The sequence below is a fragment of the Drosophila pseudoobscura genome, chromosome X (assembly GCF_009870125.1).
Source record: "Drosophila pseudoobscura strain MV-25-SWS-2005 chromosome X, UCI_Dpse_MV25, whole genome shotgun sequence".
In the NCBI taxonomy this organism is placed as follows: Eukaryota; Metazoa; Arthropoda; class Insecta; order Diptera; family Drosophilidae; genus Drosophila; species Drosophila pseudoobscura.
Window position 1 is genome coordinate 21734731 of NC_046683.1, and position 17718 is coordinate 21752448.

The 17718-nt window shown below is 42.8% G+C and overlaps 1 long non-coding RNA gene across 2 annotated transcripts; it reads right to left on the reverse strand.

Annotated features, from left to right (window-relative positions):
* Positions 1-14619: 14619 nt before the first annotated feature.
* Positions 14620-16749, reverse strand: LOC26534017 (uncharacterized). 2 transcript variants are annotated; one of them, XR_004470493.1, is made up of 3 exons: positions 16535-16749; positions 16196-16482; positions 14620-15861 (listed from the first exon to the last, which is right to left on the reverse strand). It is a non-coding gene; the product is annotated as an uncharacterized lncRNA (long non-coding RNA). The 2 variants fall into 2 exon arrangements; XR_001453489.2 differs by having other exon boundaries at positions 16196-16479; positions 16535-16748.
* Between the last annotated feature and the right edge of the window lie 969 nt (positions 16750-17718).

Below are 17718 nucleotides of genomic sequence, written 5' to 3' on the forward strand. Positions count from 1 at the left end.
GGCGGTGCCCCAAAAAGCGCAGCAGCACAGTCAACGCAGCGACGCGCTGCCCCCAAGGGGGCCACAATGTTATGCTCCAAGGCTCCTTTTCTTCGGCGCTCCTCTTTGGAAAGCTTTTAAAATTCGCACGCTGCGCCTTGCACCACTCCACGTCCACCCTGATTTAGTGCCACCACCACCCACCCACCCACCCACCCTCTTTCCCACTTAATGCAATTTCCTTCTGTGTATTTGTGTTCGTGTAAGTGTGTGTGCAGCCCTGAGGACCGGGCTCCAGTCACAGCCCTGGGGCCAGAAATTTCTTTTTGCCTTTTCGGTTTTGGCTAATTAAATTTTATGCTCGGTAATTTTAGAAAAAAAGCCTCATCAACATTGGGGAAAAGGAGCGCGGATGTGAGGATGTGCGGACGTGCGGATGTGGGCGCCATTTAGGGCGGGTAGACGCTTCTTTAAGTGAAAATGCGCAAATGTTATTTGGAGGAGGAAGGGAGAGCGGCATCCAGGAGAGCCACCAGCAGAAGTTGCACATAAAAGCGGAGAACGCAAATTACAGGCAATAAATAAAGCATCAACTGAAAACTGAAAATCTTTGCATGCTTTATGGTGCCGCATAGTACTCTTCAGAGAGTGTACTCGTACTCGGCGGCAGACTTTCTTCACAGCTTCCCCTTTCACAGCAATCATAAACAACGACGGCATTTTAATTGAGCCATTGCCAACAAAAAGCAGCAGAAAACCAAGAAAAGAAACCCCTCAGTGACACCCAAAATGAGTTGGGCGACGTAAAGGGCCCAAAAATAATGCGGACGAGTCTAGAGAAGGGACACTTCGTTGGGACGGGGTAGACGTAGACACACAATACATTTGGCAATAAATAACATCCGTTTGGGCGACACGGCACGACAAAGAAATCGATTTTCGGACTACAGCAAAATGTAACGAAAATTACCGCAAAGAACAAAAATAAAATATTAAACTAGCGTGAAAGTTGATAGCCACGGCAAGGGCCGCAGCTCTACGTACTTTATACCCGGTCCTCAGTCAGTACATATTTCAGTAAATTTCATAAAAATCGGTCGAACCGTTTAAGTCACTTTTATATAATAGACTTTATCTTATTTCAATTTTTCTTTACATTTGTGTCTGTGTTTCAATTCTCACAACAACACCAGCCGTTTTATCTTGCTCCCTAAGGCCAGATCTCGCACACTGCATGAGGAAGAGTGTGTGTGAGAGAGATGGAGAGAGAGAGAGAGAGAATGAGCTAGCGCCTGGCTACGCTATCGTAGCCACTGTGATTTCATTTGCCCTTCTGTCTATAATAGAATTTTGATTAGATCGAAAATCTATGATTCTGCGTTTTTGGTTTGTGGATGCCACAGATTTTCGTTCTTTTTTGGGGTGGAAGGGGTGGGTGAAATTTTGAAACAAACTTAAGTCAGTGATATCAGAGGAGTCTGGACATAAATTGGGTGCTCTAGCTCCTATAGTATCAGAGATCTAGGTGCTCACCCAGACGGACTGACAGACGGACGGCATTTTCGTTTTCACCATTTTCGGCATTTTATGCTGAGTAAGAATATACATACTTTATAGCTATACACACATCCACTTTCACCACAAATACAATATACCCAAATACACTTCGAGTACCGGGTATAAAAACTAAAGGGCGTGTCTTTTCGGAGTCCGAAGCTTGTAATGCCCTCCCAGCTCCATCGTTCCTTTGTCAGTTAAACGGCCCCACATACATATTACATACGAGTATATGTCATCCTACGTTCTTCGACTATAGTCGAATAAATACTGATCCCATAGTCACTACTTGATGTATCCTTTAGCTTAGCTAACTGATGGTCCTCTTCCATAAATAAAATTATATAAAAAATGGATAGCAAAATCTAAACGACACCGACACACATACATACATACGTCTTATACAAGTAGATGCTTCGTTAACTGTAGATATGTAAATAAACTGGAGAGCTGGAAGTAGTGTGCTGAGCCGTACAGTGTTGCTTTATGCCATATGATATGGCTTTATATCAGTTATAGCCAGAACTAATCTACAACTTTCAAAGTATACCTTTTCTTGAGGTGGACTTTAACTCGCTTCTATTCACGGTCAGATAAGTCTCAAGTAGTGGTCATATTTTAAAACCCCATTTCAGGTAGGGTATGAGCAGTTTTATAAGCTCATAAGAACGGTCGGTTGAGCTATACTAAAACCAATTACCTTTGCTTCTTTTTCGGATACTTGTTGGGCTCAGGTTTGCTGACCGGAGCATAGGAAGTCCACGAAATCTACGAAGTAAGTCAAGACGGTAAACGGAATAAGAAAGGGTATTTCATGTGGACTTGAACCCCACGCACCGCGCTTTTCAACCTTCCCCGTCCCCTGCCACTTGACGGGTATAACGGTTTTTCGATTATGAAAAAAGTGCCCAGCTGACGGGGCCGAGCCGAGCCAGACATTTATCATTTGCCACAACCACAGCGGGGCAGCTGCTCCACAATGTAGAGCATGGGCGGTAAGGATGGGGAGTAGAGGGAGAGAAGGAGAAGAAGTGGCTGGAAATGCAATTCCATCTTCATATTTCTATATACATATGTACATACATATGTATAAGAACGCGTATGTGGGTACTTAAATCTGTATGCATCGCTGTGAGTGTATGAGTTTCCGTCACAATTTTCGCTGCAGGTTCCATTTTCGAGGGAAATTAAATTAGTTTTAATTCAATCAAATAAATGTGTGCATGATAGTCTCGAGATAAAAATTTAATTATAGCCCGAAAGTTGCAGTTAAATTTGGTCTCAATTATTTTCAGTTTTTGGCATTTTGCCCGATTCAATTAGACGTAATTGGGCATACATTTTCAATCAAATTGGTCTCGAAAAGGCAAAGACCGAGCCTGCATGAGCAGATTCAGGGAGGAACGAGGCCATAGACAGGCGTTGGCCGAACCTTAACTGGGGAAGTGAGAGTATCCTGCCCCCCAAAGAGAGGAATGACTCGAACTTTGATAAGCGAAGAAGAGTGCAATAAAAAAGAAAACATTGGATATCAGAACCAGGCACATATAATATGAGAAAAATGCCTGACAATATGTGTCCAGGAAGCGGATATTAAAGCCCAGCGGGGGTATATGGTGGAGAAAGCGCTGGAGAAGAACAAGAAACAAGGCAAAAGGCAAATGAAAATAAAACGAAAGCCTGACAGAAGCCTTTCTCCCTCGTGCTTCGCTTCTTCCCCTTTTTGCACTCTGCCGTAAAGGGGTAATGTAGTTCTAGCCAGTAGCTCGTTTAGCGAAACGCGAAAATTCGAATATAAAGACATTTGGGTTTATCCATTTGATACAATTTTTTTGTACTTTCTGGTGATCGGAAAGTGCAAGTACCTGGCTGTAAATAGTTTTCTTTTTCAGATACTCTTTTTCTTTTTATTGATTTGGTGTTATCCATCAATACTACTGGCTACCTTTCACTTATGTAGGTTCAATTTGGGATTCAGTAGGATCGAACTACAAGATGGGGAACTGTGAAGAGTATTTGCAGCCTCGCCTTCACCCCTTGGGTTTTTTTCGGTTTTATTTATTTTTTGCGTTACTTTTGATTTGATTTATGAGAGAAAGCAAGTCATGAACGTAGGTCACTAGTTTTTGTTCATAGCTCCTCCACCTGGTGTGTGTAGATGGCGATAAGACACTTATAGAGCTTCCTTCGCCCATTTCGCACTCTCCACTTCCCACTTCGCACTTCGCACCTCCCACTCCCCACCTTCCACTTCTCTCTACCGCAATCGCAATCTGCTCGGACTCTGGAAAGTGCGATGAGGTTCTCTTTTTGTGTGTGCCAGAATGCTGAAGTGAATAGAATTTGATAGGAAATTAATGGCATGGAAAGGCACTCGAGGAGCCTGAAGTCTGCTCCAGATCCAGATCCTGCTCCTAGACCCGTTCGTCTCTTATTTTTTAGCTATGCAAAGTGCTGTTCCAACTGTCTACAAACACCAGTTTTGAGATATCCCAAACACACCAATATTGTTCGCCTTGTCGTCTGTTGTTGACCAGCTTGGTAAGCAATAAAAAGCAATAAAAAGCCAAAGCACGCTTTTTGGCCAGACTCGTACCCAAGGCGACACATTATCGACATTTGAAGAAAAAATACCAAAAATCTCACAATTAATCGGAACTAAATGGAGAGAATGGAAAGCAACCTTTTAAATTTCCATATTTCTGGTACAATTATACCAGACCCGTTACACAAAGACCATAGGGGTATAGTACATTCGCATAAATGTATCCTACAGCCAAAAGGATACCTACTGTATCCACAATAAAGACGTTTTTTGTGGTATCGATTGGTGGCAACATCTTTGGCGGATCCCGTTTAAAATGCACCGACTACATACTATATGATTATGGGCATTGTACTGCCTTCTAGTAATCACAAGCAACTGTGATCCATTGGATCAGCATCCTTATCGATGATTTCCACAGATCCCTCTGGTGGATCGCTCTGCAATATCTGCAAATGAGTCTGCTCCTTCGGATGCTACTTCTACTCTCCTTTTGTCACGCATCTCAACGAGTTTCATTTAATAATGAAGAGTCCACTGCCTTGAAGGTTACATCTGGTGTCTCCGCCTTTAGTAGGCCTTTAGTAGACTTTCCTGAATATTGGCCGCAGCATTTGTCATGGTCAAGGTCACACTCCATAGCCAACTTCTTTGACGTATTCAGAGGATAACTTTTTTCAGTTATATTAACCTGGCTCTGCCTTCTACATTTACTAGTACATTTCGTCCGTCATACGTCTGTCAATTTGTTGAATTATATAGCTTTGGCCCACTTGATATCATTTTTATTTCTTACAATTCTTATTAGAATTTCGTTATTTTAAACATAAAAAATACGCATAATTCACCTTCCTTGTTGGTTGACCAAGCAATCAAAATGTGAATTTGTAGACTACTTTGTTGTTATTTATATACCACTCATGAATGGTTCTTAGCTTTTCTTTGAAACAAAACCTAAAACCGCTATAAATGATTAGCTTAAAATATGATGTATGCAAATTAAATTTGCATTTAATGTTGGCTAATATGTATAATTTCATATCGTGTGTTGGCAATTTAATTTCCATTTCCTGCCTTGTGAATTTGGTCAGAAACAGTTGAAGTGGACACAACTGTTTTTGAGCGTAAATTCTGGCAATTATGAAAGGAAAGGGCCAAATTTCCATGTGAATCAACATGAAATCAGATAAACAGTCTTCGAATTTGCCACCGAATTGCCCCCACTTTGGTCAATTTTTTTGGCTTTGAGTGTAATACGACATAATTCAATTAAATATTGAACGTCATTGGCACTCTGCCCGTTTTTCAATATAGCTGGTTTCTCTTTTCCTCCCTTCTTTTGTGATATATTTTATTTGCTTGTGCTAATTGGTTGCCAGTCAGATGCCAAAATCGGTCAGCCTGCAATTTTGAATTGCTTTTATTAACGCGTCTGCGGACTCGCAATTGAATGTGCAGCCGGAAAAAGGGCAATAAAAGCGTGCAAAAGGGGGATCCGAAAAACGCAAAACCCAAAATCAAATAAACATGTGGCCAACGGGAGAAACAAAAACCTTTCCGCCCACTGATGGAAAAGAGCCAAACATTTTCCCGATGCAAATCAGTCCTACAGAGCGAGAGAAAAGGTCAGCCAACTGACATTGGCTTATGTCATGATTGTGTGTGTGTGTGTGTGTGTGTGTGTGTGTGCTTGGAATTATGCAACGGCAAAACAAATTGTAATGAATGGAAATGACAGCACGACACCCATGATACCCTGTAAATCACTCAGAGCTCGCTCGGGACGGGACGGGACTCCTTCCTGTCCTCGGGTTATCTCTTGTGTTACTGTTTCACATGTGCGGGTGGGGGCTCGGGTTGGGTCTGTGTGACAGATTTGGTTGGTTAGTAGAAATGTTATGGTCGAAAGTGGCCAAACAGATGCCATTTTGTTTGCACATTATGGGTGTTCCGCACACACAAACACAAACACACACACACGCACATTCACACTAGCAGCTGCAGTCAAATCTGTGTCATAGACATAGAGACATTGGCGGAGATAGAGCAACTGCCAGTTTATTTAATTGAAATGTTTCTGGAAACCTATAAATTACAAATACATGCAGCATGCATATTTACCCGCTCAGACACATAAAACAGCAAACAGCAAACAGCCAGACAGACAGACAGACGCATGGTTGGGAGTCATTGAAATAGAGGTACATACATATATGTATAGGGCTTTAGGCAAAGAGGAAAGGGCGTAGCCAGGAGGGTGCGAATATAGCCCCTCGTTTACCAAGGCCCTGTGCAAATTATAGAGGAGTTCGATGGATGTAGTGGAAGTGCTCAAACATTTCCGAAAAGCCTACATTTTTACTTTGCAAGTCATGAGCTTAATTTGGTCGCCAATGACCTAAATGCTGTATCAGAAATGGGAAACATTATTTCAACAATTAAGGGCACTATACAAGTTTTGTCCCAAATAGGCATACATATGTACACTCCTTTTGCGAAACTCGGTCGTCTGAATAATTTGCTACCATTTTTCCAGAATTATTTCGAAAAACTAAGCAAAGAAGGAAACACTGGCTCTGCCTATAATTAATATTAATAAAGGCTCGGGCATATGCAGAACGTTTTAGATACATATGTATGGTTAGACGCACATAACATATATATGTACGTACGGGAGTAGATCCTGATTTGCTATTTACTTAATGACACTCTCCTCTTAGATAGGTAGAAACGAGGGGGAACGCTGTGAGTTGCTGCGGAGACCGCAACTCTACAGTTATACCCGATACTAAGTCAGTATGGCTCTCCTCCGGCAGACGCCGCTAATATTAAGCGACACCACAAAGCGTGCGTGCGAGAGAGACAGAAAAGGGAGGAAGGGAGTGGAACAAAACTTCGAGATATACGTTTTATAGTGACATCTAACAAAAGTGCGGATACCAAATTTGATTACTCTAGCGTTAATAGTCTCTGAGATTTGTGGATGCCCTAGATTTTCGTCCTTTGCGGGGGCGGAAGGGGGTGTGGCGAAATTTTGACACAAAATGGTCAAGGTCCGATATCACATGAGTGTGGGTACCAAATTTGGTTGCTCTGGCTCGTATAGTCTCTGAGATCCTTGAACTCACATTTTGCAATAGGCAAAGCCTACAATGAAACCTGTGTGTTAGAGAGAGACAGAGAGAGCGAGAATGAAATTGTTTTCTTGATTCTGGCTAGAATATTTATACGATCTGGTTCAGATGTTTCACTCTGGAAGATATAGCCATCCTTTACGATTCTGTTTAGTTTTTAGTTTTCTCGTATCGTTGAAATTGTGGATGCCACAGATTTTCGCCCTTTGTGGGGGCGGAAGTGGGCGGGGCGAAGTTTTGAAATATTCTTGTAGCAGTGACATATCACAGAAATCTGCATCCAAAACATCGTTGCTCTAGCTCTTATAGTGTTTGAGCACTAGGCGTTGATAGGGACGGACAGACGGATGGACGGACGGACAGACAGACGGACAGACAGACATGGCTCAATCGACTCGGCTATTGATGCTGATTAAGAATATATATACTTTATGGGGTCGGAAACGATTCCTTCTGGACGTTACACACATCCACTTTTACCACAAATCTATTATACCCCAATACTCATTTTGAGTATCGGGTATAAAAAGCGTTTCGATTCAAATTACTACGCCACGAATAATTTAAAATCAATGAAATAGATCAATTCACCTATTTTCCATTTTTTTATCTGCTCTTTTTCCAAATAATATTGAAAATTTACGTTTGATCGATGCAAACGTAGATTTCTGCAGCCAGTGATTTCTACAATTTGCACGGAATTAAATATGCGACTTTTACGGATTTGACTTCCGCATGCAACAAGTACGAATCCGATTCTATCCAAGGCTTCAATTGACCTTCAGAATGCTGCAAGTTCTGCCAGGTACCACAGCTACCGTGAGGCGGTCTTTCAGTACGTTGGGGTCTTGGCTAAGAACTACGATGACTGAATCTTGTCTGAATAATAATCAAAATATTCTACATTGAAAACAGTAATATCATTTAAGTGTGTCTTCATACGATTGTGTATGCTGAGCGTATACAGAGCCTAGTATTCGACCAACGACGAAAACCTTATGATAAAAGGATGCAGTGACAGTGAGGTATAATAATAGGTATATAATACAGTGAAAATATAATTTGCGGTCAATAAATTCGGTACCCCCTTTCCCCCCTTAAAACGAGGGGTATAGGCAAGTATAGAGGGAGAAAGCGCGAGGAACTAGGGATGGACATGCAGACATTAGCAGATAAAATTATATGCATATTACCGTACTAATTCAGCTCGCACAGACCAAGAGGATGGGAAGAGGAATGGGAAGAACGGAGTAGAGTTTCCATTCCGATTTGGATAAGACATACACGTACTCATACTGCCAGGCAGAGCTCTTTCCCTCGGCCGTTGTGTCAACGCGTCCGCATTCTAAAGTGAAAGTGGCAAAAGCCATCCTGCACGGCATCCTACAAGCCATCCTGCCAGCCATCCTACATCCATTTACATCGCTGTATTTACCCCAGGACTGCACTAAATAAAGTGACAACAAATATCTCGGAAGAGTGTCAAATATGTATAGCACAAATGTCGACCAACCACTCCTGTCTTCTTCTGCCCTCTCTTGGCCTCGCAAACGGAAATAGTTGTGCAACTGAAAGTGGAAGCTGCTGAATGGTATTCTTGTCCAGATGCTGGCCAAGAATTGTACATGCCTAAGGTCTGACAACTAATATTTCAGCCCACATGAACAGTGTGTAAATGAAACTGCAAGTTCGTTGACCCAGCACTACGCAGCAGGGAAGCCGATATTGGACCCCTTTCATCCGTATTAACTCCATCGAACTCCACTAAATTTCGAGCATATTCAAAACTTTACGCCCGCTTTTTATCAAGTATAGTATGATTCGAAGTATGTACTGCACACGAAATACGGTTGCTCTAGCTCATACAGAAACTTACAACTAAGCGAAAAAAAGACGGATGGGGTCTGAAACGCTTTATTCTGGCTGTTAAGCACAAATGGAAGAATCGAATATACTGGGTAAAGACACTTTTGGTAAGTGTATAGGGTACAAAATTCAACTTCTCACACGATTCTTCGATTGAGGTAAGATGTTATGTACAGCAACCAGGTGAAGTTAATTTACTCCTGGCAATCATCTGGGTTATGCCTATTCACATGCACTCGATGGCAATCCTTGCTCTTGGCAGGGTCCATGGTTATTTTGTGGCTTGGGCTTGCCAGGGCTGCATTTATCTGCCAAACAAATACACACACACACACACACACAAACACAAACACACAAACAGGGTGGCAAATTTGTCGAATCGATATCAACAATTTATCGTTTAGCTGGGCATTTGAACACGAAATCGAGCTGGAGAAGAAGGAGAAGGAAATAAAGGTGTGATGCCTGCTCTCCCCCTCGCAAAAAGTCTCCGTTTCCCTTATAGTGACTGCCGGATTTGCATTTGGCAGAGGCATAGTTACAGCTATTTAATGCTCACCCATGAGTGCCTCAACTTTCTGGCAAGGGCTAGTGTTGGTATTGGTGTTGGTGTTGGTGTTGGTGTTGTGTCCTGCAGAACAAACAGGGAAGAGTGCTTGGTAAGCTGCAATCCAAACCCAGACGCAGCTCCAGACCTGTTCATCGTTCCAGCCCAAAATCCTTGTGAGGCCTCCTCCAGGACCACTGATACTCCTGAGCGTGCATGTGCATCCGTGCGAGCCACACACACGGTCTGGATTGTCCTTGTCGTTGAATGTAAAGTCAACATTATGTGCTTCAATTAAAGCAGCAAGTAAACTTCCAAGCCAAATAAATTTCCAAGCAACTAAATGGCTCAATGGACCAATTTCTGTCCATCCCATGCTTCTGAGTAAGTGGTTTGTGGTGGTGCGGACTAGTCCTCTTGGCATTAGCGACAGCGTCACAAGTGTACCTCTATACCTTATCCATTCAAAATGTATGAATTACAATCCTGCAAGAGGGAATGGCGTCTATAAACGATACATCTGGAAAAAGCAATTAGACCCTGACAGTGGTAGATTTTCTCCAAGTTTTATTGATACATCAAAAATATCAAATGTCTGTTGATATTCATACTTCAACTTACGAATACATTAAACTTATGATACCCGTACTCATAAAGAGAATAGGGATATGTTAGAAGACGCTATATCCAGCCTCAATAGCCGAGTGGATATAGCCATTGCAGCCTGTTGTCTATCGGATCGGATCATTGTTATAGACAGGAGGAATAAATGAGCTTGCAGTGGCTAAACTGCTCCTTTCTCGCACTTACTCATTCTCGCTCGCTCTGGCCAAGAGGAGAGAAATAAAACGACTGGTGAAATTGTGAAAATGGAGATAAAGATATAGATATAAATGTGTATATGTGTATGAGTATCAGTTATATATGTAGAGCCGCGGACCTCCCTCGCTCGTACTTTTACTCCTAGCGCTTTATATCTTTTGCCTATGTCCAGACGCCGCCGTCTAAAGCCACTTATTTTCTCCTCACCTCCATTCAAATGACTGGAAACCGGCTGAGACGTTTTTCTTGGGCACGTTCATAAGACTATGCCCTGAGACTGAGGCAAATTTGTCGGGTACGTGGATATTTACGACTTCGAAATCGAAAAAGACAACTAAACCGAAGCCGAAACCGAAACATAAGCCGACGCCGACACCGAAACCGGCACCAAAACTGAAACCGATACAACTAATTCAAGCTGACAAGACAGCGGGCCAGGGTCAGGGCCAGGTGGTCGCAGAAAACTTTAAGACACGTTGGGAGTGAGAGATGGAGCCCAAGACGATGAGTGGGACTGGAGGGTTGTTCGAGCTGGGCGTGGGAGTGGGAGTGGAGCAGGGCGGAATGGAGTTCCTTAGTTGGCCTTGTCACTTGACGTCAGACTCGTGTTTACCGCAACTTTTTCTTGGGCTCTGATTGCGGTCCCAGGATGCGCTGTCTGTCTTTGCATATGGGTCAGCGAAACGAATTGAAAATGGCGCCCTGCTGTCTGTGTGTCCATTAGGATGGCGTGGGGCCGCTTTGAGGATCTAGTTTCCCTGCTCCACCGTCTCACGGTATCAATTTAATTTTGGTATGGCATTAAATGGCGTATGCGCAATTCCTTAAATTAAGCAAGTTGCTCAACAGCAGCGACCACCGTGCTGCCAACTTGTCAAACAATTTATTACGCTTGTCCTCAGTATCCTCTTGCACCCTCCCTCTCGACCTCTCTCTCTCTCTTTCTATGAGTGTCCCGCTCATCATAATCATCCACTATCTGTTTATTTCCCTCAGTGTTTGGTCTGAACAAATACTTTCGGAACTTTCATTCTATTAACGGTTCTTACCCCGAATAAAGTTTACATACATACATATATATGGATGGACGAGATACCAATTAAACTATGTATCGTATGATTATTTTATAGAAAAAGTGATATTTCATAGTGAAAAGTTATTTTCATTCACATTTAAGATTGAACAAAGTTCTACCTTGGCAATGTATTGTACAATTTCTAGGTATTGTAGCACCACGTACTCGTGCAGACTTCATTTTTCTTTCTAATGCAGCTTGTTTCAGGCATTATATACACTGTGCGTCGTTAAGAACTGTAGGTCATGCGGAGGGCCGCGGCTCTACTTCATACCCGGAACTCAGTCAGTATATATGTATGTATGTACATATGTGAGCTTATTCATGTAATTCAAGCAATATATTTTATATGGCGTCTAACATCGTTACTTGCAAAAGGGACGATTTCATAAAAATCGGTCGACCCGTTTGGGAGATTTTAATATATTCGATTTTATCTGCTTTAATTTGTATTTGAAATTTTTTTTCTTTTCTCACAACAACACCAACCGTTTTATCTCGCTTCCCTCCGCCAGGGCGCACACTGCACGAGGAAGACTGTGTTTGAGAGAGAGACGGAATGAGTAAGCGCGTGGGAGGCTTTGCGTAGCCACTGCAATTTCATTTGTTCCTTTTGTCTGTAATAATAATCCGATCTGATTCAGATTATTTAGTGCACATTTTCTACTAGGTACTAGGAAACGAGACTTTGGACTTTTCTAAAATGTTTCCTCTCTTATTTTTTTTTTTTGAGATAAGCCCATGTGCAAAATATTAAAATCAGCAGTGATTATAGTTTCTAGTTTTAGATTCTAAAAAAGTTTGGTTAGGACAAAACTTCTACAAAACGCTTAATTTTAAAAGAAAAGGATTTTACTACGTTTGTTACGCAGAGATTATCTGATTTTGTAACACCTAAGAATGGCACAATAATGATGACTGTTAGCTTATAATAGACTATGATGAAATACAAGAAAAAGATGAGTGTCAGAAGTCGCTGCACGTTGCAAATGAATATTCAGTCAATATCCATAATAAAAATTTCTTAATTCAATGTAAAAGTGGGATGATAATAATTAATGTTGGCTTAAATACTAAGCTTACATTTCGGGGCGGGACTATTTTTGAAAATATTATAAAGCAAAAACAAACATTTCAATCAGATTACTGCGATATATAGCATAGCTGCCATAGGAAAAATTGTATACCAAAGAATATTTTTAGACCCTGAGTTCGTAGAATCCGATCCAATTTTTTTCCAATACATGCACTTGCCAAAAAAATGGATATACATATGATATGGATATACATACATATAATCATTAAAGCAAATACTGTAAACTAATCGTATCATGGGTGTACAAAACCTAGATTATTCATGCACGATACCAAATGCACTTAAGAGCGGCAAACCTCATCTTAATTGGGGGCGGGGGCACCACCACCACCACCACTTGCCCATTTTTTTTCCTTCCTTGGCTCTTATTTTCTGTTAAATTACCCAACCGTACCAATCGCTCCCGATCCTATTACAAGCCCCAAAAGCCAGCAACAGCTTCCCTCTAATTGACAATCGCATTGGGTTAGCAACGCTTAGTTGGTCAGGACAAGCCACAGGGCCAGTGAACCCCGATAGAGACGGTGAACAGAGATGGAGATAGTGAAATGGAGAGGTACAGAGAGAGCAGAAAAAGAAACCTTTTACCACTCGCACTTTGATATCTATTGCAATCAAATTGCAAATTAAATCACAAAACAGAGTTAAGCGATGGAAAACCCCAAAACGAAAATGAAATGCCAAGGAAGCGGAGGTGGGGAACAAGTAGGAGTGGCAGAGGAATAAAGAGAAGAAAATAGAGCTGGATAGGAAGGGGCTAAGAGAGCAGAGGCAACGCGAAAATCGCTTAAATGCGTTAGTTAAACAAGTCGAGTTATAAGTTTATTTTCCGGCATCTGTACATATCCGACCAAGGCAAACGTAAGCCAAGGGGATTTTCTCCTATTCCCGTTTCCACGCCCGTTACCAATCCCATCCCTACCTGTTCCATTCCTATGCCACATAACCAAGGGGGTACCTCCTGTCGCCGAGAGCAGCGAAGCGTGTGATTCTATAAAAATCAGGTGGGGGCAACAGTAGAGACCAGCGAAAGGCGGAACAGGCAGTGGACAGGGTCAGCCAGCAAAGCCAACCAAAGCCCAGCCATGCTGCTGCAAGGAGGAAAGAAGAGTTAACGGTCCCATTTGAACGTTTTATAAGGGATCCTCCTGGGACAGCACTGGGACTGGGACTCATTCTGTTGCAGTGCTACTCAACTGAACTAAACTGACGACAGCACAGTTGAGAGCAGGCAGCTGAGCAACTGAGCTGCGAGAACTGGAAACTGGGAGCTGGCTAACTGCCATGAAATTCGAACATATCTCAGCTGCAAGGAAAGATGAAGGCCCGTCGATACCCTGGTGAATGCCAGGCAGTATGGACCCACTGGTTCCAGGTGGTCGATCATACCACGCTCAAGCAAACATAAGTAGCTGAAACAGGACCATCAAACTCCACTCTCAACAAAGCGGAAATTAGGTGCAGCCCTAGGAGAGATGCAACCTGCAAGTGCAACCCACAGGGAAAGGCTCTCCTGTCAGCCTAGACTTCCACTTACTCTGTCGAATTCCGCGCTTATCTGTTTGCGTCAAAGTTGTCAAAGTGACAAGCAGAGGGCTAGAGCGCGATAAAGAGAGGGCAAACAAGGAGAAGTGGTATCAGCGCGATAGTCGTTTTAATTAGCGTAAGTAAGTGACGTCCACCTGTCAGCCAGCTCATCCGTGCCTCTGCATCAGCCACTCCATCCAGCCACGTCGATTGGCAGAGTTCCAGCAGAAACCGCACTCGATGTGTGAGCTGTCAAACGAACCGCGCTGAGTAAACACTTTGGTTGCGGACCCGGATCCGGACCCGGATCGGACCCGAGCTCTTTTTTTTTGTTTTCGTTTGCTGCCCTTCAGAGATTGAACGTCATTTGAACTGTATGAACTGCCACCCTTTCGTTGACCCACCGATTATACCAACTATGAGTGGTCATCGATTTGATTATCTCTGACCATGCTTTGGTTATTTGCTTTATTTGTCATATTTATTTATTCATATTGATATTTCACTCATAATCACCAAATAATGTATTAATTGCAACTACAAATAATGCAGTACCTATTCATTTCATTTACCTGCCATTTCCTAAGATCGTAACAATGGTGACCCCGACATCAGACGAAGTCATAGCTGTTCCAGTTCATACCTAATGATATGTTATGATAAGATCACTCAACAAATATGATTCTAAGGATGAGCCTAGCCTTAACAGCTTCTTAGGCCAGTTGTATCTCTACGGATAGCCTCCTGAAGCTCAGAACCGATTTTTAAAGTAGCCTTGATTAGCCATCGCACAACGGCCTTCGTGTGCTCCATATGGTGGCCCTATCGTGGCGACAATATGCGACTAAAAGTCGCTTCCTGAAGTTGATTCATTAGGCATTTGGCTGACTCCAGCGAATGTTATCCAAGCTAAAAAGTTTCCCATTAAGTTATCTGTGTGCGTGTGTCTCTTTCGCCTTGTAGTTCATTTCATTTTCTGGCAGTTAACGTTTCGCCTGAAAATTGGCTTACGTCGTACACACACTTTTAAGCTTTACTCCAGATGCATATACCCGTACTTGCATTCCTATATGCCGAGTCACATCTATATATGATGTCTGTGAATACGTTTATCTATATGCACAATGTACATGCATACATACATACACACATACAAACATACATATACACTATTTCGAGTGTAATAAATTTTCGTATACTGCTCCCGACCCTTTGCTGTTCGCACCCTTGTACTGACTGAGACTGAAACCGAAGCTGACACCGAGACGGAGACGGAGACGGAGACCGGATCATTTAGGTGGGAGAGAATGAGAGCAGCCCGTAAGGAGGAATTTTGGCAGGGAGGACAACTGCGAACGCCATTTGCCATTAACATGGTGCACAGTTGGATATTTTCCATCCGAAATTCTAATTCCCCCGGCTTGCCTTGTCTCCAACAGTTTCCATTCCATCCCTTCCATCGTGACTAGATGCTGCGTTGGCTGCATTGGTTGCCTTGGCCCTCGGCCAGAGAGCTCCTTTGGCCATTTTCTAAATGCAACTGGTAAAAGTTTTACGGATTTCATTTTTCGGGCCAACTGTGGCCGTCCGTGTCGATTAGGAGATTTAACGGTGCATGCCGGACCAGGAACAACTAGCTGGCTTGACCCATGTATACTCCAGAGGATGCCATGGCACTCGGTGCTCAATGTTGGATGCTGGCTGTGCCTGTGCCTGTCTTGCAAGTGGAGTTGCATTAAAATTAAAGTTGGATTCCTGACATGAAACCGTAAGCTGATAGAAACGGAAAATAAAAATAGGATTCACACACAGTGGGGGCTGAAGGATAGAGCACTCATCTTCTGACTGGTGGGCTTTGAGAGCTGACACAGCAGGAGATACGAGAGAGTAGACAGAAGCCACGAGTGGGGAGAGAGTGCCTCACGCCACTTAATAAAATTTGAGTAAGTGAGCAACAATATGAGCCACCAAGTGCATAAATGAATGACTCGAGTCAGACACTCCACATCCACTAACTCCCTAACCCCATCCGCATTCGCATACCCACCTGGAATTGCTCCATTTCTCAGCTCGCATGTCCATGGAACGTGTCTGGCTCCGTCCTATGCGGGAAAGCGTCTCGAGATGCTCTCCCTGCTGATGATGATCACTTCACTTTGTTACTCTCTCGCATGGCTTGAGAAAGGTTCAGAATGGAGTAGGGCATTCAAATGTCGCCTGTTCCGTGTCTGTGTCCGTGTCCGTATCCGTTGCTTACCTCCAACCCCGCTCTGTCTTTCGCACTGTTTTAGTGCAAGATGTCCCATGCATCTGCTGCTACTATTTCTGCTGCTGCTGATGATGATGATGATACTCATTGCTTTCCATGCTTTATAATACACCTTACCTAATACATACATACATATGTATGCAAAGCTTCTTTTATGGTCTCTACGTGAGCTCCAAAGCAACCGGAACTCGGAACATTTAATGGGCGTAGCAGCTGTACGGAAGGGGAACGGGAACAGCCCAAAGAATGTAAAATATATCTTTGCAGTGGGTTTCCAGAGATCAGGGCTAGTTAGGATGAGCTTGCCGACTAGAGAAGAAAAACATAGATTTCATCAATAAAGCAAGGCACTCTAAGGTGCCAAATATCTGTTGACTCAGTTAGATCACTAGTTGGAGTCTTGGATAAAAATACGCGTCAACATGCTCCCGTTCCTTTGGTCTGGTTAGTTGACCCCCTTTAGCCAGAGCCACTTACCACCAGCGCATAGGAAAACAACACACTTTTGCATACTTTTAAGAATATACGACTCAAATTATGTATAATTTTACTTGAGAATATTTTTCATGATGTGATTTCAGACTTCAGAACGATGCACGTTCACTCAGCCGTCCTGGCACCGCTTCGACTTTGTCAAGGCACAGCGAATGAGTTTTATGGCCACTTGGATGTGTCTGCCGCTCCGTCACCTACGCTTTCGCATATGGATGTACCCTCACGTCTCATATAGAGAGGGCTGTCAGGAGGCATATGTACTTCAATTAGCAGATAATTTACTTTGGGCTCATCAGAGTTCATCAGAGCGCTAATTGAAGCACTTTTAGTAGTTGGCAGTCATAAAGCGAAGCCAAAAGGTAGCTCCTAAGCATGCGGGAACTCTTGAGTAGGTGTTTGTGTGTGTGACTGAGTAAATACACATGCAAATGTGTAATTGTGCTAGTGGGCTCTTCTGTCTGTGCGTGTCCGGAGTGTGTGGCGGTGTGTGTGGTCGCTCTTTGTGAATGTTGAATAAGCAGCAAGCAGTAGTTGCATTTGTGGTGGTCTGGGGCGTAAACATTACTATTGTTCGGTCAAGCAGATGGTAGAATAAATCATATTAAGTTATAAATATGTATGTACTATAAGAATTTGCTAAGTAACATTTTAGTATGTACATACGTAGCGCTAATTGTTTTGCTATTGTAAATTACGTCAGAATTGTTTTAAATCAACAAACTTCCGAGCACACTCTCATATACACGTATACGGATGATACCAAGCTCTGTGTCCAGTGAAAGGTCATTTCGTGCCACTCAAACCTA